At 36.4% G+C, this 26,893-nt stretch overlaps 1 long non-coding RNA gene across 5 annotated transcripts in view; it reads left to right on the forward strand.

Annotated features, from left to right (window-relative positions):
* The window catches only part of LOC147374458 (uncharacterized), a 38,398-nt gene extending 11,808 nt beyond the window's left edge, over positions 1-26,590 (forward strand). For 3 of the 5 annotated variants that reach the window (XR_015162788.1, XR_015162789.1, XR_015162787.1), the window contains 2 exons: positions 4,433-4,559; positions 5,617-5,856. This is a non-coding gene — a long non-coding RNA (uncharacterized LOC147374458). Of the gene's footprint in view, positions 1-4,432; positions 4,560-5,616; positions 5,857-25,015 lie in introns of those variants that run through there. The other 2 variants (XR_015162790.1, XR_015162792.1) reach the window with 2 other exon arrangements.
* The last annotated feature ends 303 nt before the right edge of the window (positions 26,591-26,893 follow it).

Raw genomic sequence — 26,893 nt, forward strand, 5'->3', positions numbered from 1 at the left:
CTGTGTGGGTTCAAATTCAAGATCTCCCACCTGCTAGTGGTGTGACCTGGCTTCTCAGAGCTTCAGTTTTATTACATGAAAAAGGAGACAGAAATAATATTCTCTTCAAGACATTTTGGGAGATTTATTGAGAATGTATACATGAAACAGTAGGACAGTTTTCAAAAATGTAGCTATTTTGTTTAATTATCATGAAATAATTATATTTCATGTTAACTAAGGAGGAAAATCATTAAAAAGGAGAATTGGGGTTCTTTACTTATTCAGAAGAGGGAAACTAAAGTCTTCAGAAAGTTTAAAGTATAAACAAAAGCAACTGCATAGCGTATTATTATGACTATGTCATGGTATTATGATGTTACACATTGTCTAAGAGTAAAACCTCCTTTAGGCTTCCCTGGTGGTTCAGATGGCAAAGCATCTGCCTGCAATGCAGGAGACCTGGGTTGGATCCCTGAGTTGGGAAGATCCCCTGGAGAAGGGAATGAATGGCAACCCACTCCAGTATTCTTGCCTGGAGAATTCCATGGAAAGAGGAGCCTGGTGGGCTACAGTGCATGGGGTCGCAAAGAGTTGGACACAATTGAGTGACTAACACACAAAACCTCCTTCTAGAAACAACATACAATGATATGCTTTAGGAAACATATCCTGATTTATGAAGGAAAGAGAATTCTGCTTTCCATGTAAGCATACAAAATATGTAAAAATTAAGGTGATTGCTCATTCTGAGAAATTTTCTTTCATATTGTTTACAACTCTGACATTACATATATTGTGAAATTGAAATACATAACTTCTCTAAAGGAAGGTGGTTACAAGCATGATTTCTGTGCTTCTAGACACTGAACAAAAACTAACCATTTGTTACTCATTATCCAGAGTGAAACATGAGGCTTCCCAGGTGATGCTAATGGAAAGAACCACCTGCCAATTCAGGAGACAAGAGATGTGGGTTTGATCCCTGAGCTGGGAGGATCCCCTGGAGGAGGGCATGACAACCCACTCCAGCATTCTTGCTGGAGAATCCCATGGACAGAGGAGCCTAACAAGCTACAGTCCATAGGGTTGCACAGAGTGGTACACAACTGAAGGGATTTAGCATGCATACACTGAGTGAAATATATTTTAAGAGTGTCCACATGATACAAAGTTGAAGAAAGAATCATGTAAATTCTGTCATGTTTCCCCACTTTTTCAACCTCCTTCTGTGATCTTAAGCCTGTGAATTAATTTTGGGCTTCTGGGCATTCTCCCCTAACTTCTCAGTATATTTTCCTCTTTCCAGTTCCTGCTGTCCCCAGTCCATTCTCAGCAACAGCCACTTACCATAAGAGTCCTTAATCCCATTTAGTTCCTAATGGCTATTTGGTAGCTTTATGCATATTTTATATATTTAGTTGGGCCTTTCCAATGCACTTTATATCTTAAAGAGGAAATATGTTCCATTGCTAAACTATAATAATGGTGTCAAATAACATTTTCCAATGGAGGAAGGGTGTATTCATGGAAACTTTTTTGGAAGGTTTTTATTTTCTGAAATTTGAAAATGTAAATCTCCTAACAATATATGCATGATAAATATCTAGCATGACTGTAAATAATAACAAATAATACTGTGTCCTATTCCCTGTAGTTTTCCTCACAATGCCCTATGTCTCTTGCCCATCTGTTCTCCATTTTATGACGCTGATCCAGATGGTTCTCAAATACATGGGAGTGCAGAAATTTATAGATGGAGGAGACTGTAAGGTAGCCCTGTTACATTAATCAGATTTTATGTTGGTTTCAAAATGAGAAGAGTATTTTGAAAAGCCAAGAAGAATCTCTCCCTATAAAAAGACCAAATGGCTATTGAAAACCTCTTAACCAGCTTTAAGCCCATTTTTCTGTGAGTAATTTCAGTTTGGGGAAAGTTTTTCCTAATGCAGTGTGTCTGTGATAAAGCAGTGGGTTTATGACAGAAGAAAATTGGGATGCAGGGTCTTGACAACTGATCCTCACTATGATATATAGTATTCAGCCTATAGTTAATTGAACATTTGAAATTAATGATAGCACACAAAAGTATATTCATTTGGCCCTATGTTTTGGCTTGTAGTTTTAAACACACATGACTGACTCGATGGACATGAATTTGAGCAAGCTCTAGGAGTTGGTGATGGACAGGGAGGCCTGACATGCTGCGGTTCATGGGGTTGCAAAGAGTCTGACACAACTGAGCGACTAAACTGAACTGAACTGAATATGTTAATGATGATGCCTTGTTGCAAATTACATACTAATGTCTTATTAGGAAATGCATGTAGAGTACATCATTTAACAAATGCACTCAGTTTGCTTTGGGAGAAGATATTTTTGCATGAGAAAGTTGCCCCAACACCTGAATTTTAATCCTGTTTGTAAAATTATATTACTTTGTGCAAACCATAAATTTTTATTGAGCCACTATTTTCTTCTGTGGTCAATACTTTGAATTTAATATATTTAAAATACCAGACCACCTGATCTGCCTCTTGAGAAATTTGTATGCAGGTCAGGAAGCAACAGTTAAAACTGGACATGGAACAACAGACTGGTTCCAAATAGGAAAAGGAGTACATCAAGGCTGTATATTGTCACCCTGCTTATTTAACTTATATGCAGAGTACATCATGAAAAACGCTGGACTGGAAGAAACACAAGCTGGAATCAGATTGCTGGGAGAAATATCAACAACCTCAGATATGCAGATGACACCACCCTTATGGCAGAAAGTCAAGAGGAAGTAAAAAACCTCTTGATGAAAGTAAAAGTGGAGAGTGAAAAAGTTGGCTTAAAGGTCAACATTCAGAAAACGAAGATCATGGCATCTGGTCCCATCACTTCATGGGAAATAGATGAGGAAACAGTGGAAACAGTGTCAGACTTCATTTTTTGGGGGCTCCAAAATCACTGCAGATGGTGACTGCAGCCATGAAATTAAAAGACACTTACTCCTTGGAAGGAAAGTTATGACCAACCTAGATAGCATATTCAAAAGCAGAGACATTACTTTGCCAACAAAGGTCCGTCTAGTCAAGGCTATGGTTTTTCCTGTGGTCATGTATGGATGTGAGAGTTGGACTGTGAAGAAGGCTGAGCGCTGAAGAATTGATGCTTTTGAACTGTGGTGTTGGAGAAGACTCTTAAGAGTCCCTTGGACTGCAAGGAGATCCAACCAGTCCATTCTGAAGGAGATCAGCCCTGGGATTTCTTTGGAAGGAATGATGCTAAAGCTGAAACTCCAGTACTTTGGCCACCTCATGCGAAGAGTTGACTCATTTGAAAAGACTCTGATGCTGGGAGGGATTGGGGGCAGGAGGAGGAGGGGACGACAGAGGATGAGATGGCTGGATGGAATCACTGACTCGATGGACGTGAGTCTGGGTGAACTCCGGGAGTTGGTGATGGACAGGGAGGCCTGGCGTGCTGCGATTCATGGGGTCACAAAGAGTTGGACACAACTGTGCGACTGAACTGAACTGAATATTAAATTATGTATCTTGAATGATTTATACCTAATCAAAATGATCTCAGGAACTATTGTTTGATAATAAATTTTAATAATTTATTTCTCCTATTTAGTAACACTTTGATATCACTGAAGTCATTTCTATTTTATATGTAGGAAAAAGTAACCCTAGCATGGAAAATTCTTTAATCATTCTTAAAGAGTCATAAATATTTTGTACATATAACCCAATGTGATTTTTTTTTAATAAAAAATTCATGGCCCTAAATTTTGGAGACCGAAGCACCTATTATAAGCATGAGACTTGTGTAAGTTATTAACATGTACATCCCTAAAAGAATGTCATTCAACCTCAGAATATATCTATGTTTTTCCATACAAAAAAATAAATAGCATTTAGATTTCTTGTCAATTAGCTGATACATTTGTCCCCAAAACTTCAAGTGAAATTGAAAGAAATGTGTACTTTAGTTATTTTATAAGAAAACATGTACTTTTTCTCGTGTTTATAATCAGTACTATCTTTTGCAGCAGTTAGTGCTGAATTAGTGCAGATTTTCAAAATATATTTACTTCTTACTTCCAAAATTTAGCCAGCATAAGATCAGAGTTTAAACTCTTCATCTCTTAACTTTCATGAGCTCCTTTCAGAACCCTGGCAGAAACCGTAGCAATGTATTCTGTTGGCCTTACATTTTAACTGAAATTTACCAGAATAAGTAATTTCAATTAAAGTCACTTGATATTATCATCTCTGTACTCGAACTTCTGTGTCATGTGTCTTCGAAGTATCCCTGGGCATTTTTATGGAGTCTGTCTAAGGGGAAGCTTGGGACATATTTTGTCTGGATTTTAGTAGGTTATCTGGTTGGCAATCACTTTGTGATTTGGCAATGACTTCTGTGCATAGTTAATATATTGCTCACTATCCCCTTGTAGGAGAGATTTCCAGAAGTTCTCTGCCAATTTGTAACATTGTAACATAAAGGTATGAAGACAAAGGCTGTGTTGCAGTATGAACATTCTGTCCCATGGCACCCTGATCTTGATGGATATGGGAAATGAGGTATGATGTGACAAATATATCAAGCCAGTTAATGATTTCTATAATTTTTTTTTATTTGACTGACACTCAGCTTAAAACAATGTCCTTTCCTTTGGGCATATATTTAACTGTGCCTTCAAATCTTAGAGCTAAATAAAAATAACCAATGTTTTTCTATCAGCTATGCTAAAAGACAATTTCAACTCTTTCTCTACAGAAAACGATTACAAAAACATTATTACATCAAAAGTTAGATATTTAAGCCAAAACTGTCTGGCAAAACATATCATAAAGCCGTGTCAATTAAGATAGCTAAGTTAAAAAGAAATTTACACTATTTTTCTGGATTTTCTGATGTGAGTGGTATAAGCTAGCCTTTGATAATTTAATTGTTGTTAACAATTAAATTATCAAAGGCTGGCATATATATATATATATTTTTTTAAATCCTCTAAGTTGTATAAGCCACAGATCTCGTAAGGCTATAAACTTAGTAATTAATTGATATCTCTCTTGGTTACTTTATGATTGAAAACATATATCAATATACATATTTTGTATATAAAAAGTAAAAGTTATATCTGTGATGTCACTAATAATTTATACCTGAAGAAAGTGTAGTTAATGAAACCTCACAACAATCACACAAGACAAAATCTAATTCTAGTAACAAGGACTATTTATCAGGTTCTTTTTCACAAGATTCTATAATGATATCATTTCTATTAAATTAATTAGAAAACTGACAACACAGAAAGGATCCCCATTCTTCACCATTGTACATACTACCTCTCACAGTACCTTCTTTCATCAAGTAGCAGATCCTCAGATTTTAGACATACTGAGAAGTATTTAACTGGCTTAGTATGTATTTTTTTCTTTTTCTCCAAGGTTTAATAAGGGGATCACATAAAGTAATTCAGAAACATCTAAGGGGCTTGGGCTGAGGTCTCCTTGCCATATGGGACTGGATGCAGGATTTTTACCCATATTTATATTTTGAAAATTTGCCCAAATGCTCCTGCTAGACCTTTAAGTGACAGTGGCTCAGACAGTAATGGATCCACCTGCAATGCAGGAAACACAGATTTGTTCCCTAGGTGAGGAAGATCCCCTGGAGAAGGAAATGGCAACACACTCCAGTACTCTTGCCTGGAGAATCCCATGGACAGAAGAGCCTGGCGGACTACAGTCCATGAAGCCACAAAGAGTCAGACGCAACTGAGTGACTAAGCACACGCACACACAGAGTACTAATATGATCACAAGAATTGACTATGAAAATGGAAAAGAATTAAAGATTCTTCTTACACTGAATCGGCCTTTTCTTTTCTGCCAATCCCTCACTTTGGTGCCCTACAAACTGACCTGTTCATAATAATTAGAAAGAGATGAACTTATACCTATCATTCTAGAGAAGATATTAACACCACTTTAAACATTCTTGATTAGATAGCAAGTACATAATTCAAATAGTACCTGCTCAGCCTTTGAAACATAGATCAGGTTTTAAGATTTATAACTTTAAAACAAGCAACACCATGGTGCATAGTACTTAGGTATATGTGTTTATTTTGAAAGAATTAAGAACTTGGAAGTAATCATGGAGTCCAGAGTGATAGTTATTTCTGTGACGGCTAGTGGGGAAGGATAGAAGAAAGAAAGAGAGAGAAGTAGGGAGATATGAACCACCAATAACACATATGCCAGTTTGCTTTAGTTTTAAGTTAAATGATAGGTTCCTGATTGTTCATTATTTCAGTACAAGCAAGTGAAATTGAAAGTTAAAGCAAAACCAAAGACAATCTTTTCTTTCTTTTTTTATTGAGATATGGTTGATTCACAGTGTTGAGCTAGTTTCAGGTATATAGCATTGAAGACGATATTAGATAGGCATATACATATGTGATATAAAGTTATTCTAAAGAGAACTATGCATAGATCCATGATGACAGTGACTTATGGACCTTGGGCTATTTTGGATACTTGATACACCTCTGATTTAGGCCAATCTGTGCCCCAGTATCTCGGAGAAGGCAATGGCACCCCACTCCATTACTCTTGCCTGGAAAATCCCATGGATGGAGGAGCCTGGCAGGCTGCAGTCCATGGGGTCGCTAAGAGTCGGACATGACTGAGCGACTTCACTTTCACTTTTCACTTTCCTGCATTGGAGAAGGAAATGGCAACCCACTCCAGTGTTCTTGCCTGGAGAATCCCAGGGACAGGGGAGCCTGGTGGGCTGCCGTTATGGGGTCACACAGAGTCGGACACGACTGAAGCGACTTAGCAGCAGCAGCAGCTGCCCCAGTATGGGTGAATATTGTCACTTAGTATTTATATCTATGGCTTCCCTGGTAGCTCAGAAGGTAAAGAATCTGCCTGCAATGCAGGAGACTAGGGTCTGATTCCTGAGTTGGGGGATTTATTTCCATGTTGTTTTTAATAGCCTTATTGAGATATCATTGACATATATAAACTGTACATATTTAAGTTATATAACTTGATGCTACTTTTAAATTGAAGCATAGTTGATTTACAATGTTGTGCCAGTTCCAGATGTACAGTATAGAGATACAGTTATATAAATAGATGTAAATATGTATTTATGTACTCACTTTCAAATTCTTTTCCCTTATAAGTTATTATAACATATTGAGTATAGTTCTCTGGGCTACATGGTAGGTCCTTGTTGGTTATCTATTTTATATATAGTAGTGTGTATATGTTAATCCCAAACTTAATTTATCCCCCACCCCATGCCTTTCCCTTTTGGTAACTATATTTTCTCTGTCTGTGGTTTTATTTCTGTTTTATAAATAAGTTCATTTGTATCTCTTTTTTTTTAAGATTCTACATATAAGCAATATAATATGATCCCCCTATGTTCTTAGTGCTAATCCAGCCCTTAGATTCTTTACTTGATTAACCCGCAGTTTAGGAGAGCTCCTTGAAAGAAAACATTTGTTTCTGTCTGCATCATTATGCCTCAGACAGTACATGGAAGAAAATAAGCAGGCAGTCCCTGTTTAATCAATGAGTGAATGCTGGCTATTGTGTTTGTTAGTAATACCATTTATTATTTAGTAACTCAAGTCTCTCTCAGGGTATATAATCACTGTAACATATTTACCATGGAGTAACATGTAGAGCTTGTAATAAATGTGGTCTGCTCTTTCAGTCTAAATTTTTTTTAAAATTTCCACTGTGCTATTAAAATTATGTAGAACTTAATAAACTCTTTAGTTATTTTTAGATCAAAGAGACATAGTTTAGTACAGAAATGACTACTGCAGAAATTAATAGCCACATGGTTAGGTAGGCCAATATGAAGAAAATCAGTTCATTGAATTTCCAAATCCTATTACTCTTTTCTCTTTTCCATTTTCCAGTTCTTTTGCTTTGAACAATACCTTTCTATTGTTAGTACATTTTGATAATACAAATCCTGGGTCTGTGTCAAAAACTTTGTGAGGACAGGGTAAAATTCTGTAACCCCATGAAAACAGTGTTTAGACTATTGGTTTTGGATACTCTCATTAAAATTCTATTTTAGGGTTATCAGATGAATAAGTATGTTGATATTAAGAATTTATGATTATAAGGTTTTCTTTGTACTGAAAGTTTTTGACTTCTGATCAACTTGGATATGCTTCAGTAATTTTCTCTTGTACGATTTAGTATCAACTTTCTTTTGCACATTTAATTAAAACTTTGGCATTCTTCTTTAACATTCAACTTCCCTTCTGTAATCAGAAAAATGGTAATTATTGGAAAGTCTATCAAGGCTACCCTTAGGCACATATGGAGGCCACAATTTTCTTTAATCATCATTTATTAATACCCTGAATCTAAATATTATCAAGTAAGCATATGTGTGCATATAAATCAACATCTCAGTCAAAACCTTTGAAATTTTGCAAGACTCCATATTACATAGAGGGTATGCCCTAGGCAAAATGTGTTTTCCATTTCTTCCCAATCCTTGACTTTCTTCTGCATATTCAGTCTTTCAGAACTCTTTCCACTTGTTCCTTGATCCAGTGCCTCAGGGGCCCACTGTTGTTGGCTAATCATAATTTTCCTTTTGTGTTAATATTTTATAGGTGGTTAACTCTCAAAATTTTGCACCCTTCCAGCTAACGAATTTCAAAAGTTATTTTTTTTCTCCTGTAAGTCAAAGAAAAAATTAATGTACTTTCAAGCATTCTTAGAAAATAATTCTCTGGTCAAAAGTTCCTTGGCATTTAAGAAAATTAATTCTGTATGGTTATATGATGAGGAAGGAGAAAGAGGATAATGGGGCTATTCTGAGAGTGAATTTCTCTTCGTCAAAATATATGTTTTGGTGTGATGTATGAAAGGTTATGGTAATAGATCCTAGCTCTCATGGTCCTTAACTCAGGTCTGTATGGTAGGCAAAGTACAGGAAGTGCTAAAATACAGACCAGTCTATATTCCCCACTGAATTAAGCTGGTTTAGAGATACAGAAACAAAAAAGGAAAAGTCAGAGGTTAAATATACAAATGCTGAGACTTTCAGACTGTAAAAGTGAAAGCAATTGTGGCAAGACCACCATTTGAATCATTTAACAGAAGGAAGCATTTGGCAGTATTCTTAAGGGAGTTATACTTCATGTGCAGAAGCACTGGGGGGGGAAATGGGCCAGTGGGCACTTTGCAGTTTTAGGTTCTGTAATACCACGGTTCATTTCTAGCTTCTTTTAGAAATAAAAATGGTTTATTTCAGGGCCCACAGAGCTTTATCCTAGAGTTGAGTTTCGTGCTTCTCAATGTTTTCAGACAGTGACTGTCTGGTACATAATACTCTTAAGTGAAATAACAGAATGACTATAGTTTTGTGACCTCATTAAGTCAGGAGGTCAATCAAAAATTCTTTTCCCTTAGGTTATTTGATACCTGTATAACCAAGCTCGCCATTGTCTATTATTTGAATTTCTAGATCTGCTTTTATGGATTAATTCCTTAAATGTATTTTAAAAAGATGTTATCATTAGAGATGTACTGGAATGGGGTAGAAACAAAGTAGTATTATTCTTTCTCATCACATCATATGTTAGAAGACAGTTTAACAAAATAATACTCTTTAAAGAAGGTCTACCATCCACTCAGCTCATATATAGACTTTATTTATTATTTAAAACCTCACATTTAGCACTTTGCAGTACAATTCACTCATATTTCATGAAGCCTTGACATGAGGGTCCTAATTTACTAGATGAGATCATTGTATCACATGTAAAGCCTGCACATCTGATAAAGAGACGCTTTAGGCATTTGAAGTTAAAGTATTAATAGAAAGGCAGAAAAAGAATATAAGTAAAAGATGGGGTTGCAATATGTATATACACAGAAAGGACACAGAACTATTTCTGTCCACCAGAGAATTGGAAACATGGTATAATCATGGTGTGAATATAAATCTGAGAATAGGAATATATTACACAGTATTATGTGTAATGTCCATACCTGGAAATCTGTTTCTTTCTTTAGTTTCAGTAATATTTTAGTCTCATAATTTCATCAAATATACTTTTGAACACTTTTTGTCTTTCTTCTCCCTCTGGGATCCATATCATATAAATATTAATATGCCTTATATTGTCTCATTAAACTATCCTCATTAAAAAATATATATTTCTTTTTGCTGTTCAATTGGGTGATTTCCATTACTCTGTCTTCCAGATCACGTATGTGTTCTGTATTATTTAGTCTGCTGTTAAGCCCTTCTCAGAGAAGGTGATGGCACCCACTCCAGTACTCTTGCCTGGAAAATCCCATGGACAGAGGAGCCTGGTGGGCTGCAGTCCATGGGGTCGCTAAGAGTTGGACACAACTGAGCGACTTCACTTTCACTTTTCACTTTCCTGCATTGGAGAAGGAAATGGCAACCCACTCCAGTGTTCTTGCCTGGAGAATCCCAGGGATGGGGGCGCCTGGTGGGCTGCCATCTATGGGGTCACACAGAGTCGGACACGACTGAAGTGACTTAGCAGCAGCAGCAGCAGTAAGCCCTTCTAGTTTGTTTTTCATTTCAGTTATTGCATTCTGCTCTGAATGGTTCTTTTTTTTTTTTTTTTAATATTTTCTGATCCTTTGTTGGGTTTCCCAGGTGGCTCAGTGGTGAAGAATCCACCTGCAAGACAGTAGACACAGGTTCAACCCTTGGGTCAAGAAGATGCCTTGGAGTAGGAAATGGCACCCCACTCCAGTATTCTTGTCGGGAAATTCCATGGGCAGAGGAGCCTGGTGGGCTATAGTCCATAGGGCTGCAAAGAGTCAGACATGACTCACTGAACACAATTCCTTGTTAAAATTCAGTTTATCTAAGTTTTCTCCAGTTCTATTAGCATTCTTATTCTTAAAGAGTTCAATCTTTTAACTGGTAAACTATTTATCTCTGTTTCATTAGGGATTTTTCACGGTGTTTCTCCTCTTTGATTTGAAACACATTCCTCTGTCTTCTCATTCTGTTTATCTTCCTCTGTCTGTCTGACAGTAGGTGAAAAGTTCTGTGTCCAAGTCTTGAAGGGGTGTCTTGTGCAGGAGTGTCCCTATGCATTCTGCATGTGTCCAGTGGGTTCGGTGGGAGAGTTGTATCTGCTGAGAGCATGGGTCTTCCTGGAGGTGTCCCTTAGGTCCTGGCAAATGGTTCAGAGCCCAAGGCTGTTTTCAGTCTGCCACCTCTGCAGAACGCTAATAATAGTCTTCACCCTGGTCAGAGGCAGAGTCAGGTCTGAGCTGTTCTCTCTGTGTCTGCACTCTTCTTGGCAAAGCTCCTCCCCCTAGTGGAGAGATGCATCAGAACAAGAATGGCTGGAGCAGAGGACGATGCAGTCTGGGGTGGTGGTGGAAAATGGCCAGAGCCCCAGGCAGGCTCAATCTGCTGCCTTCACCATGTTCCCAGTTATTAGCAAGTGCGCTGTTCATGAGTGGAGCTTAAGTTTCTTACAGCCCACCTTTAGTCCCGCTGGTTTTCAAACCTGCACAGTGGACTCATCTCATGTCAAACTTGCGAGCTGGGGTGCCCATTGTATGACTCAGACCCCTCATTCCACAAGGAGGATCCCCGAGCTCATGATAACACCTTCCTATGTCCCTTGCTAGGGACCTGAGTCCTGACCGAATTGCTCCTCCTCCCTTTCTACCAAACTCAACATCGATCTTTCTTTATAGCCTTGTCTGTAAAGGACCTTCTTGCAAATCTCCAGTCTATTTTCAGCAAGAGTTGCTCAACATGTAGAATTAGTTTTCATGTGTTCCTGCAGGAAGGTAAGCTCAGCATCCTTCTATTTAACCATCTTGATTTCCAGTTTACATTAATTTTTCCATTTGTTTATTATTATAAATAAAATATTATATTTATTTATTCTATTCTCAATTTTTCTTGAGCTATAGTTGACATGTAAATATATTAGTTTCAATTGTGAAACGTAATGGTTTGATGATGTACATATTGGGAAATGATCAGCACGCTATCTGGTTAACATGCATTGATATACATAGAGCTATTTTTTTTCTTGTGATGAGAACTTTTAAGATCTACTCTCTTAGCGACTTTTGAATATATGATACAGTATAATGAACTATAGTTACTCTGATGTACATGATATCCATAGGACCTATTCATCTTATAACTGGAGGTTATCACCTTTTGACTACCATCTGTTTCACCCATCCTACCCTGAAATCCCTACCTTGGTCTCTGCTAATCTGTTCTCTCTGAGATCAATTTTTTTTTTTTTTTAGATTTTAAATGTAAGTAAGATTGTATGGTATATGTTTTGTCTGACTTGTATCACCTATCATCATGCCTTGTAGATCAATCTGTGTTGTCACAAATAGCAGAATTTTATTTTTTTCATGGCTGAATAATATGGAATATTATTTTTTAATAAATATTATATTACTATTATTATAAATATTGGACTATATCATATCTAATATATAATATTACATGTAATATAATATAGCATATATTAATTTGGTCATGTTGTTCAGTCGCTAAGTCGTGTTGGACTATTTGTGACCCAGTGAACAGAAGCATGCCAGGCTTCCATGTCCTTCACCATCTCCAAGAGCTTGTTCAAACACAAGAAATTCAGTCATTGATGCCATCCAACCATCTCATCCTCTGTCGTCTCCTTCTCTTCCTGCCTACAGTCTTTCCCAGCATCAGGGTCTTTTCCAATAAGTCAGCTCATCACATCAGGTAGTTAAGTTGGAGCTTCAGCTCAGCATCAGTCCTTCCAATGAATGTTTGGGACTGATTTCCTTTAGGATTGACTGGTTTGATCTCCTTACAGTTCAAGGAACTCTCAAGAGTCTTCTCCAGAACTGCAGATCAAAAGCATCATTCTTTGGCACTCAGCCCTCCTTATGGTCCAACTCTCACATCCACACATGACTACTGGAAAAACCATAGCTTTGACCATACAGACCTTTGTCAGCAGAGTGATATCTCTGCTTTTTAATATGCTATCTAGGTTGGTCATAGCTTTTCTTCTAAGGAGCAAGTGTCTTTTAATTTCATGGTTGCATTTGCAGTCTGTAGTGATTTTGGAGCCAAACGAAATGAAGTCTGTCACTGTTTCCATTTTTTCCTCATCTATTTCTCATAAAGTGATGGGACTGGAGGCCATGATCTTCATTTTTTGAATGTTGAGTTTTAAGCCAGCTTTTTCACTCTCCTCTTTCACACTCATCAAGAAGTTCTTTAGTTCATTTTCACTTTCTGCCATTAGGGAAGTATCATCTAAGGTTGTTGATATTTCTACTGGCAATCTTGATTCTACCTTGTGATTCATCCAGCCCATTATGTGTCATAATGTACTCTGGATATAAGCTAAGTAAGCAGGGTGATAGTATATTGCCTTGATGTACTCCTTTCCCAATTAGGAGCCAGTCTATTGTTCCATGTCTGGTTCTAACTGTTGCTTCTCGACTTTCACATAGGTTTCCCAGGATGCAGGTAAGGGGGTCAGGTATCCCCATCTCTTTAAGAATTTTCCAGTTTGTTGTGATCCACCTAGTCAAAGGCTCTAGCATAGTCAATGAAGCAGAAGTAGATGTTTTTCTGGAATTCTCTTGCTTTTTCTGTGATCCAATGGATGTTGGCAATTTGATCTCTGGTTCCTCTGCCCTTTCTAAATCCAGGTTGAACACCTGCAAGTTTTTGGTTCACATACTGTTGAAGCATAGCTTGAAGGATTTTGAGCATTACCTTGCTAGAATGTGAAATGAGTGCAATTGAACGGTATTTTAAACATTGTTTGGCATTGCCCTTCTTTGGGGATGGAAATGAAAACTGACCTTTTCTAGTCCTGTGGCCACTGCTGAGGGTTCTAAAATTACTGGCATATTGTGTGTAGCACTTTAACAGCATCATCTTTTAGGATCTGAAATAGATCAGCTGGAATTGTATCACCTCCACTAACTTTGTTCATAGTGATGCTTCCCAAGACCCACTTGACTTCACACTCCAGGATGCCTGGCTCTAGGTGAGTGATCACAGCACTGTGGTTATCTGGGTCATCAAGAACTTTTTTTATACTATTCTTCTGGGTATTCTTGCCACATCTTTTTAATCTCTTCACTTCTGTTAGGTCCTTACTGTTCCTATCCTTTATTGTGCCCATCTTTGCATGAGACATTCCTTTGATCTTGACGAGATCTCTCATCTTTCCCACTCTATTGTTTTCCTCTATTTCTTTGCATTGTTCATGTAAGAAGTTTTTCTTATCTCCACCTGCTGTTCTTTGGAAATACGCATTCAGTTAAATATATGTTTCCCTTTCTCTTCTCTTCTTTTTCAGCTACTTGTGAGTCCTCCTCAGACAACTGTTTTGTGTTCTTGCATTTTTGTTTCTTGGGGATGATACTGGTTACAGTGTTAGCAACCTCCATCCATTGTTCTTGAGTCACTTTGTCTATGAGATCTAATCTCTCGAATCTATTTGTCACTTCCACTATACAATCATAAGGGATTTAGGTCATACCTGAATGGCCTAGTGGTTTTCCCTACTTTCTTCTATTGAAGCCAGTTTAACAACATAATATAAGCAATATACTAAGCACACACATAATATAATTATATATAAAATAATAGCAGAATTGGTAGCCATTCCCTTCTTCAGGGGATCTTCTTGACCCAGTGCTTGAACCAAGGTTTCCTGCATGGCAGGCAATTCTTTACCATCTGAGCCACCTGGGAAGTACCAATATTATTAGTATAATATAATTATATGTAATATATAATTATATAATACTTATTATAATATATAATAGTGTATATATGAAATGTTATATATATTACATGTATTAATGGGCTTTTCTTGTGGCTCAGATGGTAAAGAATCTGCCTGTAATGTGGGAGACCTGGGTTTGATTACTGGATTTGGAAGATCCCCTGGGGAAGCAAATGGCTTACCACTCCAGTATTCTGGCCTGGAGAATTCCATTGTCAGAGGAACCTGGCAGGCTATAGATGGCATCACAAAGAGTTAGATACAACTGAATGACTAACAATTTCACTTTTTCATACTAATAATATTATATTATTATATTAAATATAATTATATTAAAACATATTATTAATAATATTATACTGTTTATATTATATTATTAATATGACTTAAATTGAAGAAAGTTGGGAAAACCACTAGACCATTCAAGTATGACCTAAATCAAATCCGTTATGATTATACAGTGGAAGTGACAAATAGATTGAAGGGTTCTTGAATAACAATGGATTGAGGTTGCTAATACTGTGAGCAATACCATCCCCAAGAGAAAGAAATGCAAAGACGCAAATGGTTGTCTATATTATATACTTTGTTGTCTATAATATATATACATATATATGTTACATTTTCATTATCCATTCATTTGATGATAGACAATTAGGCTGTTTCCATGTCTTGTCCATTTTAAACAATGCAGCAGCAAACATGAAAATGAAGATATATTTTTAAATTACTAGTGTCCTTTTTCATTTTGTTTGTTTTTGGATGACTACTAGAAGTGGAACTGCTGGATCAGATTTTAGTTCTATTTTTTAAATTTTTGATGTAACTCATACTGTTTCCCGTAGTAACTGTCCCAATTTGCTTTCTACCAGCAGTGCACAAAGGTTCCATTTTGTCCACTTCCTCACAAGCATTTGCCATATCTTATCTTTTTGATGATAGCCATTCTAGCAGGTGTGAAGTTTATATCACTATGATTTTGATTTCCATTTTCCTGATAATTCCTGGAGCAGGAAATGGCAACATACACCAGTATGTTTCGGTGGAGAATACCATGGACAGAGGAGCTTGGAGGGCTACAGTCCTTAGGGTCACAAAGAGTCAGACACAAGTGAAGCTACTTAGTACACACACATACTACGATTAGTGATACTGAACACATTTTTATGTCCCTGTTAATCATTTGTATGTTTCCTTTGGAAAACTGTCTATCCATATCCTCTGCACATCTTAAAATCAGACTATTTGACTTTTGCTATTGAGTTGTTTAAATTCTTTTGAATATATTTTGCAGATTAATGCCTTAATAGATATATGATTTTGCAAGTATTTTCTCCCATTTGATAGGTGATATTTTTATTTTGTTGATGGTTTCTTTTGCTGTTCAGCAGCTTTTAGTTTGATTTACTCCCACTTGGTTTTTTATTTTGTTGCCTTTGCTTTTGCTCTTAAATCTAAAAAATAATTGCCAATACTGATGTCAAGGAAATTACTGCCTATTTTCTTCTAGGAAATTTATGGTTTCAGGTCTTTATGTTCAAGTCTTCAATTTATTTTGACTTATTTTTTTGTGCATGTTGTAAGATAGTACTCCAGGTTTATTCTTTTACCTGTGGCTATCCTGTTTTCTGAGCTCCATTTATTGTCCTTTCCCCTCTGTATATTCTTGGCTCTTTTGTCATAATACGTTATTTATTTTTTATTTACTTTTGTGTTTTTGTTCATTTGTCCTCATTTATATCTTATATCATTTATTTTCTAGTCTTTTATCTTAAAACATTTAAAAATGTTTAATTTTGAGGTCCCCAAAGTGGAGAGATAGCATAGTAAAAACAAAAAAAAGTAAAAATGAGAGCAAATACTTTAAAAATGCCTACTACTTATTATAACCTATTTTAAGCATAGTTAACAGAGAGTTAATGTGCAATCAGTCCTTTGAAGTAGGTGTTATTATTTTCTTTCATATGAAAACATTGTTATTGAGAGGTTCAATAACTTGTGCAAGTCACATAGGTTTTTTGTGGCTGAAGCTTAACGCAAGCCCAGAATCCTTCTACACCTACTCTTTTGGTGTTTTCTAATAATATATTCTGTGGTTCTCTGCTGCTGCTGCTGCTAAGTTGCCTCAGTCGTGTCCGACTCTGTGCGACCCCATAGACGGCAGCCCACCAGGCTCCCCCATCCCTGGGATTCTCCAGGCAAGAACACTGGAGTGGGTTGCCATTTCCTTCTCCAATAGACAGTTCTAAAAAATTACCATAAGAATTTCTGGAGACCCACATGTTGATTCTTATCAGAATAATAAATACTCACTGTACATTTATTGTGCTTGAGTTATTGGACTAGAACTAAATCTTTGGATCTCATATCATCTTGCCCTTATAGGAAGGAACTTATGTCTTAAGTTTCTGGCATATATAGTTTGTAAGGTTTTGGGTAAAAAACAAAAACAGAAATAAATTAGAGATAGTAGACAGGAGACCAGTTTAAGGGAAGGTCTTCTAGGCAATGCCATTTCCCTAACTTTGGTTAGAAATGAGGAATTGTGAACATTTTAAGAATCAAAGAATTCAGTAGAAAGATTATGGTCCCTGCCTCTGACATCACAAATATGCAAGCCTACTATTAAAATAATTAATTATCATTTCTCTCCTCTACTAAAATTCTTATCAGTCTTATGTGAATATTCTGACTTTTATGTGAAATCCCTCAACATTTTCCTCTTTGTGTGTAATCAGAAGCTATTCTGAGACGTTATCCCTAAAAGGCTGCTTGTTCATCTTTTTTTCTTTAAATGAGAAATCAGCAGTGAACTTTATTTATGTTGCAACCCATTTTAGTTCAATCTGGGGCTCTATTAACTGTGAGTCCACAGAATTTGATAGGCACAACTATTCATTGTTAATACTTGTGATTCTCCTCTGAAAACATGGTGATTGAACTTTTCTAATATGCCAGATGTTTGCAAGTGAATTTCTTTAGGCATAAAATATAAGTGACTTTTAGATGTATTATATAATACAATATTCCTAAGATTTAGATAATACTATTATCCTCATTTAGAGATTTAAAAACAATCCTGAAGTTAAAAAAAAAAAAAAAAAAACTGCCCTAAAATCATAGAGCCAGGAACATTTCATGTAAAGATGGGAAAAATAAAGGACAGAAATGGTATGGACCTAACAGAAGCAGGTGTTAAGAGGGGGCAAGAATACACAGAAGTATACAAAAAAGATCTTAATGATCCAGATAACCACAATGGTGTGATCAATCACTTAGAGCCACACATCCTGGAGTGCAAAGTCAAGTCAAGTGGGCCTTAGGCAGCATCACTAAGAACAAAGATAGTGGAGGTGATGGAATTCCAGCTGAGCTATTTCAGATCCTAAAAGATGATGCTGTTAAAGTGCTGCACTCAATATGCCAGCAAATTTGGAAAACTCAGCAGTGGCCATAGGACTGGAAAAGGTCAGTTTTCATTCCAATCCCAAAGAAAGGCAATGCCAATAAATGTTCAAACTACTACACAATTGCACTCATCTCATACACTAGCAAAGTAATGCTGAAAATTCTCCAAGTGAGGCTTCAACAGTATGTGAACCAAGAACATTCAGATATTCAAGCTGGATTTAGAAAAGGCAGAGGAACCAGAGATCAAATTGCCAACAAACACTGGATCATAGGAAAAGCAAGAGAATTCCAGAAAAACATCTGCTTCATTGACTATGATAAAGCCTTTACCTGTGCAAATCATAACAAACTGTGGAAAATTTTTCAAGAGATGGGAACACTAGGCCACTTTACCTGCCTCCTGAGAAATCTGTATGCAGGTCAAGAAGAAAAAGTTAGAACCGGACATGGAACAAATGTGTGGTTCCAAATTGGGAAAGGAGTACGTCAAGGCTGTATATTGTCACCCTGCTTATTTAACTTATATGCAGAGTACATCATGAGAAACGCTGGACTGGAAGAAACACAAGCTGAAATCAAAATTCTGGGATAAATATCAATAACCTCAGATATGCAGATGACACAACCTTATAGCAGGAAGCAAAGAGGCATTAAAGATACTCTTGATGAGAATGGAAGAGTAGAATGAAACATCTGGCTTAAAATTCAACACTCAAGAAAAGAAGATCATGGCATCTGGTCCTATAACTTGATGGCAAATAGATGGGGAAACAATGGAAACAGTGATGAACTTTTCATGGGCTCCAAAATCACTGCAGGTGGTGACTGCAGCCATGAAATTAAAAGATGCTTGCTCCTTGGAAAAAAGCTATGACCAACCTAGAGAGCATATTAAAAAGCACAGACATTACTTTGCCAACAAAGGTAGGTATAGTCAAAGCTATGGTTTTTCCAGTAGTCATGTAGGGATGTGAGAGTTGGACTACAAAGAAAGCTGAGTGCTAAAGAATTGATGCTTTTGAACTGTGGTGTTGGAGAAGACTCTTGAGAGTCCCTTGGACTATAAGGAGCTCAAACAAATCAATCCTAAAGAAAATCAGTCCTGAATAATCATTGGAAGGACTGATGCTGTGCTGAAGTCCAATACTTTGGCCACTTGATGAGAAAAACTGATTCATTGGAAAAGACCCTGAGGCTAAGAAAGATTGAAGGCAGGAGGAGAAGGGGATGACAGAGGATGAGATGGTTTGTTGGCATCAGTGACTTGATGGACATGAGTTTGAGCAGCTCTGAGAGGAGTTGGTGATGGACAGGGAAGCCTGGCATGCTGCAGTCCATGGGGTTGCAGTCAGTCAGTCATGACTGAGCAACTGAACTGAAAGAAGTAAAAGCCCATTCAAATCTGTATCTGTTTGAATTTGGACATCAAGATGTTAAGCATACTTACACATGTGATTAATTTACTATCTCCAGATACATATTTGAGTCAGTTGTGGAACCTAAATAAAGAATTCTCTATGACAAGAACTGCTTTCTTACTTTTGAGTCATAGAGATGATAATCTGCCTTAGTTGGTTTTGCTTGATTTTTGAATCCAGATTATGTCTCAGTATACTTTATCCAATTTGGATAACCTCAACCCAAAGACTAGCTGTAATTTATATTAAGCTATTAGAGAGAAAATGAATACCTATGCCAGAGGAGTTTGTTTTATGTAAAAGAAGTTATGACGTGAATTGAGGCCAATTTTTACTTTTTAAAAAGTAACTCAATTAATTTTTTATTCTTAGTTTCAACATTTTTTTCTTTTTTAATAATTTCCTTATTGACTTAATGAATCATGTCCATCATAGTGAATAAACACAAATACTTTTTTGAGCATGGTGTAGTAAAAGTATATGTATAATTACTTGTTATTTCAGTGCTTGTATCAGGTCCATTATTAAATAGACATTAAATACATATGTGAGTCTGTATTTTACTCTTTTAAATAAAGTAGAATTCAAATATATTACTTTCTATCTATAAATGATTATAAATGTGATGCTCTTGAAAGTTAAATTTTAAATAGCAATCAACTTTTTAATGTACTTATTTAAATAATTTTAAAAAGAACGTATAAAATAACTCATGTTTAAAATGACTTTTTAAATAATTCCCTTTGAAGTACAAGGAACCAAGGATATAAAGAACTCATTAATGTTTCCCAAAATGTAGAATTCAAAAACACACAACTATAAAAGTTAAAATAGAATATGATAGGCAAGGAAAAAAATTAGCTGAAATCCAATCCAAGAATTATTGTCATTGTAGAGTAGGGAACAAGAAATGGGAGCTGGAACAATAGTCAAAGCAGTATTTATAGAAACTTTTCTGAGTTGAAATGCATGTTAGTATACCGTATGGAGCATTCATTTAATTTGATTCAAAGAAAAAAAAATTGCACCTGTGAGCATCTTGGGAAATGATTTAATTACAAATTTTTAAATAAAAATGTTCAAATATACATGAAACTTGCAAGAATAGTAAAATGAAACCTGTAGACATATTATCTAGATTCCAGAATTATAATTAGTTTACCATAATTGGTTTTTATATGTATGAGAGTGTTTGTGTGTTAATGTGTGTGTGTGTGTGCACTTATCTGCACAAGAATTCAGCTGGAAAATATTTTATTACAAAGGAACAAAACACTAGTTGACTTTGGAATTTTCCTTTGTAAATCAAATTGCCATAAGAAAAAAGAACAGTCTACAGTGTTTAAGAGCAAAAGGACATGATGCAATTATTTTATGCCCAACTGAGTTCTTTTTAAAGTGAAAAGTGAAAAAGAGAAAGACATTTTTATGTATATCAGAAAATATAGCATTTGTGTGCCTATTAAAAAAGCAATGTTTCTTCAAAAATATGTTAACATACATTTTAAGAGTTCAATAGTATTAAAAATCTAAAAGTAAAACTTAAAAGAAAAAATGGACTGAGATAAGCATGGGAATCACACATATGTAAAGTTAATGCTCATGTAAATCTGTCAAAACTATTCTTTAAAGAGAATGTAGGTTCCAAAAATATTGTATTTTGGAGGTAAGGATTTATAATATATGAAAACTTATTAGCAAAGAGATTAAATAAAAAGTATGAGAGAGGTCAAGCAGGCTACAGTATTGTATTAAAAAGAATAACAAGCTACAACTTAATTTTCGTATAATTAAAAATAGAAGTTGATGAATTCATAGAGAGTAACTAAAAACATAAACAACAAAGACCATTCAAAAGTAACAGAAAACACAAAATAGTCAAATGTGAATCTCTAGAATATTGAGTCAGCATTAAGAAGAAAAGATAGAAGTGCCTGAATGGGAGGAGCTACGGAGAAAGACTGGCTAAAGAGGCCTTCTGATCGCCAGCCACAAGAGGCTTGAAAAAAGACTGATAGGCCCATAACTCCTATGGCAGAGGCAGTCTGTGTCCCTGCACATTTGGTGCCCCTTGGGTCCCTGCAACCCAAGCAGCTGTGCCACCTTCACGCTCAACTCACTGGGGCAGAGCTGCCACAGGCCCCAAAAGTCCTGTGTCTATGTGTGTAGGGATGCTTCAGTCGTATCTGACTCTTTACAACCCTGTAGACTGTGGTCTGCCAGGCTTCTTTGTCAGGGAAGGGGTTCTACAGGCAAGAATACTGGAGCATATTGGCCAATAGTGGTTGCCATAGTCTTCTAGAGCACAGTAATTCCTTCTGCCCTAGCCGCCAGCTCCCCTGAGTACCTGGTTCTGCCAGAAGCCCTGTGACTCAAGCAGCTGCACCACTTCCACAGCTGGCCCTCACAGGGGCAAACCCAAGCCCTCCAGGCCAGCCTACCAGTTTGTTCCACTGGGAACAAACCCCAGTGGACGATCCACAAATAGAGGTAGAAATAAAACACAATTGAAACCCATGGGCAGTGTGGCTAAGCAAGAAAACCCAGAACCTTCCCACCAGCTCTACAAGCTGCAGATTAAATCCACATGATCAACTAGGCAGACTCTGTCTATGGAATATATAAAAGGTCACTGAGAACTGCCACAAAAGAAAGCACACTAGTTCTGATAGCTGTGGACATTGGAGGCAAGAACACACAGGAGAAGGACCAGATTTAGAATCTGAGCTGCCCCCACAGCAGGTCCAGAGATCAGTACAGTGTTGGAGGGCATCCTAGGGAGGTAAGGTGGACTGTGACTCCCAGTGAGGGACCCTGACACAGTGACTCAAGAAAAACGTTTATTGTTCTTATTTTTTAATTTGTTCTGTAGATTCTTTTGGATTTTTTTTTCTTTTTCCTTCCCCCCACCCCTCTGTTGCAGTTGTTGATTTTATTGGCACTACGAAATCCAATTAAGTTTTTGAGCTTTTTTTTTCTCTCAGTCATATTTTTTATTGTTGTTATAAACCTCTGCCTCTACATTGGGCTTTTGCAGTTCTGTGGAGTTTTCCTTTTTTTCCTCTCTCTCTCTTTTTTTTTTTTTTAATTTGAATTTTTAATTTTTAAAACCTATTATTATTTTTTCTTAATTTATTCCTTTCCTTGCTTTTCCTACTGTTCTTTCCCCTTGCAGTTAGTCTTTAATATATATAAATCTTCTTTATCTACCTCTATTTAACTTTGCATATCTATTCTTTCTTTCTTTTTTTTTTAAATTTTATTTTATTTTTAAACTTTACAATATTGTATTAGTTTTGCCAAACATCAAAATGAATCTGCCACAGGTATACCCGTGCTCCCCATCCTGAACCCTCCTCCCTCCTCCCTCCCCATACCATCCCTCTGGGTCGTCCCAGTGCACCAGCCCCAAGCATCCAGTATCATGCATCGAACCTGGACTGATGGCTCATTTCATACATGATATTATACATGTTTCAATGCCATTCTCCCAAATCTCCCCACCCTCTCCCTCTCCCACAGAGTCCATAAGACTGATCTATACATCAGTGTCTCTTTTGCTGTCTCGTACACAGGGTTATTGTTACCATCTTTCTAAATTCCATATATATGTGTTAGTATACTGTATTGGTGTTTTTCTGTCTGGCTTACTTCACTCTGTATAATAGGCTCCAGTTTCATCCACCTCATTAGAACTGATTCAAATGTATTCTTTTTAATGGCTGAGTAATACTCCATTGTGTATATGTACCACTACTTTCTTATCCATTCATCTGCTGATGGACATCTAGGTTGCTTCCATGTCCTGGCTATTATAAACAGTGCTGCAATGAACATTGGGGTACACGTGTCTCTTTCCCTTCTGGTTTCCTCAGTGTGTATGCCCAGCAGTGGGATTGCTGGATCATAAGGCAGTTCTATTTCCAGTTTTTTAAGGAATCTCCACACTGTTCTCCATAGTGGCTGTACTAGTTTGCATTCCCACCAACAGTGTAAGAGAGTTCCCTTTTCTCCACACCCTCTCCAGCATTTATTGCTTGTAGACTTTTGGATCGCAGCCATTCTGACTGGCGTGAAATGGCACCTCATAGTGGTTTTGATTTGCATTTCTCTGATAATGAGTGATGTTGAGCATCTTTTCATGTGTTTGTTAGCCATCTGTATGTCTTCTTTGGAGAAATGTCTATTTAGTTCTTTGGCCCATTTTATGATTGGGTCATTTATTTTTCTGGAGTTGAGCTGTAGGAGTTGCTTGTATATTTTTGAGATTAGTTGTTTGTCAGTTGCTTCATTTCTATTATTTTCTCCCCTTCTGAAGGCTGCCTTTTCACCTTGCTAATAGTTTCCTTTGTTGTGCAGAAGCTTTTAAGTTTAATTAGGTCCCATTTGTTTATTTTTGCTTTTATTTCCAGTATTCTGGGAGGTGGGTCATAGAGGATCCTGCTGTGATATATGTCAGAGAGTGTTTTGCCTATGTTCTCCTCTAGGAGTAAATAGAAGAAATATTCTTTCTTTCTTTCTTTCCTTTCTCTCCTTTCCTCTCAAGACATTCATTAGTTTTATTTTCATTGCTTTATTCCCGAGTTGGCACCTTGCTTTACTTTTGTGTTCCAGTTTGTGCTTTAGTTAGTATTGTTCTGGTAGATATAATTTTTTGTTTCTTTTGTTTACCGGGTCAACCTATTGGACTTTATTTTTGTTGGACTGTTTTGATTTTGCTTATGGGTGTATATGTGTATGTGTATATTCTGTCATACTTTTTATTGTTATAAAACTCTGCTTCTACATGGGCTTTTGCAGTTCTTTAGAGTTTTCCTTTTTTATTTTCCTTTTTTTGTTTTCTTCCTTTTTTTCTCTTTTTATAATTTTAATTTTTAAAACTTGTTATAGTTTTTCTACATTTATTCCTTTGTTTGCTTTTCCTACTGTTCTTTTCCCCTTGTAGTTAATCTTTAATATATATAACTCCTCATCTGCCTCTATTTAACTTTGCATATCTATTCTTTCTTTCTTTCTTTCCTTTCCTCTCAAAATATTTGTTAATTTTGTTTTCATTGCTTCATTCCCCACTTGGCACCTTGCTTTAGTTTTGTTTTCTAGTTTGTGCTTTAATTAGTTTTGTTCTTAACTGATAAATATAATTGTTGATTTCCTTTGTTCACAGGGTTAATCTACTGTACTTTATTTTGTTGGACTGTTTTGACTTTGTTCATGGGTGTATATGCATATGTGTCTATTTCATTATTTAATCATTATTTGCCTGATTTTGTGGTTACCCCATTTGTCTGGGATTCATGATTGGTTTCTCATTTTTGGATATTTGTTTTAATCTTACTTAATGCCATAACAAACCACTTGTGAAATCTTCATTCCTGACCAGAGATCAAACCCTGAGCCTTTGGAGTGTGAGAACTGACTCCAAGACCCTAGACTACCAGAGAACTAACCCAAGAGAGTATCAGATAGTGAGAACTCACACAAAGGAAATCACTTGAATACAAGACCTGGCATCACTCAACCACCACAGCACCATGTGAAGGACACCTCATCTAAACAACAAACAAAACAAAAATACAAACCCAGTCATCAGCAGACAGGATTACCACCTCACTCAGGCTTTCTATCAGAGGGAAAACAAACAAACAAACGCTCAACACAAATCTCACCCTATATGCAGCTTACACAAACCACTGGACCAACCTTGGGGGGGCAGAAACCAAAAGGAAGAAAGAATTCAACCTTCTTCAAGGAAAGAATTCAACTTCCCTTGAAGCCTGGGAAAAGGAGACCTCAAACACAATAAGTTTAAAAAAAAAAAAAAAAGAAACAGCCGAGAAATACTGCACAATGAAGGAACAAATCAGAAACACAGAAGTCCAAATAAATGAAGAGGAAATGGGCAAACTACCTGAATGAGTATTCAGAATAATGATAGTAAAGATGGCAAAAGGCTTGAAAACAAAATGGAGAAAATGCAAGAATCAATTAACAAAGACCTAGAAGAATTAAAGAATAAACACAGAGAGACAAACAACACAATTATTGAAATTAAAATACCCTAGAAAGAATCAATAGCAGAATATCTGAAGCAGAAGAACGAATAAGGGAGCCAGAAGATAAAATGGTGGAAACAACTTCTGAAAAGCAGAATAAAGTAAAAAAGAATGAAAAGAACTGAAGATAGTCTCAGAGACCTCTAGAATAATAGCAAACCCACCAACATTCAAATTATAGGGGTCCCAGAAGAAGGAGAAAAAAAGAAAGGGTATGAGAAAAATTTTGAAGAGATTATAGTTAAAAATTTCCACAACATGGAAAAGGAAGTAGTCAATCAAGTGCAAGAGGCACAAAGAATCCCATACAGAATAAACCCAAGGAGAAACATGTCAAGACATATACTAATCAAAATAAAAAAGACTAAACACAAAGAATATTAAAAGCAGCAAGGGAGAAGCAACAAGTAACATACAAGGGAAATCCCATATGTTTAACAGCTGATCTTTCAGCATAAACTCTGCAGGCCAGAAAGAAATGGCAGGATATATTTAAAGTACTGAAAGGGAAAAATCTACAACCAAGATTACTGTACCTGGTAAGGATCTCACTCAAAATTGATGGAGAAATCAAAAGCTTTTCAGACAAGAAAAAGTTAAGAGAATTTAGTACTACCAAGCCAGCTTTACAATGTTACAGCTTTAAAAATGTTAAAGGGACTTATATAGTTAAGAAATACAAGAGAAGAAAAAAGATCTACAAAATCAACCCCAAACAATTAAGAAAATGGCAATAGAAACATATATATCAATAATAACTTTAATATAAATGGATTAAATGCTCCAATTCAAAGACACAGATTGGCTGAAAGGACACAAAACAAGACCCATAAATATGCTGTCTACAGGAAACTCACTTCAGACCTAAAGACACATATAGATGAAAGGAGACGATGGAAAAATATATTCTAGGCAAATGGAAAGCAAAAGAAAGCTGGAGTAGCAATCTTTATATAAGACAAAATAGACCTTAAAATAAAGAAGATTACAAGAGATAAGGAAGGACACTACCTGATGATCAAGGGATCAATCCAAGAGGAAGACATAACAATTATAAATAACTATGTACCCAACATAGGAGCACCTCAATATATAAGACAAACACTAATAGACATACAAAGAGAAATTGACAGTAACACAATAATAGGAGGAGACTTTATCACCCCACTCACACCAATGGGCACCATCATCAACTCAGAAAATTA

The sequence above is a fragment of the Bos grunniens genome, chromosome 4 (assembly GCF_055505025.1).
Source record: "Bos grunniens cultivar Pamir isolate PY7600 chromosome 4, Bosgru_T2T1.0, whole genome shotgun sequence".
Taxonomy (NCBI): Eukaryota; Metazoa; Chordata; class Mammalia; order Artiodactyla; family Bovidae; genus Bos; species Bos grunniens.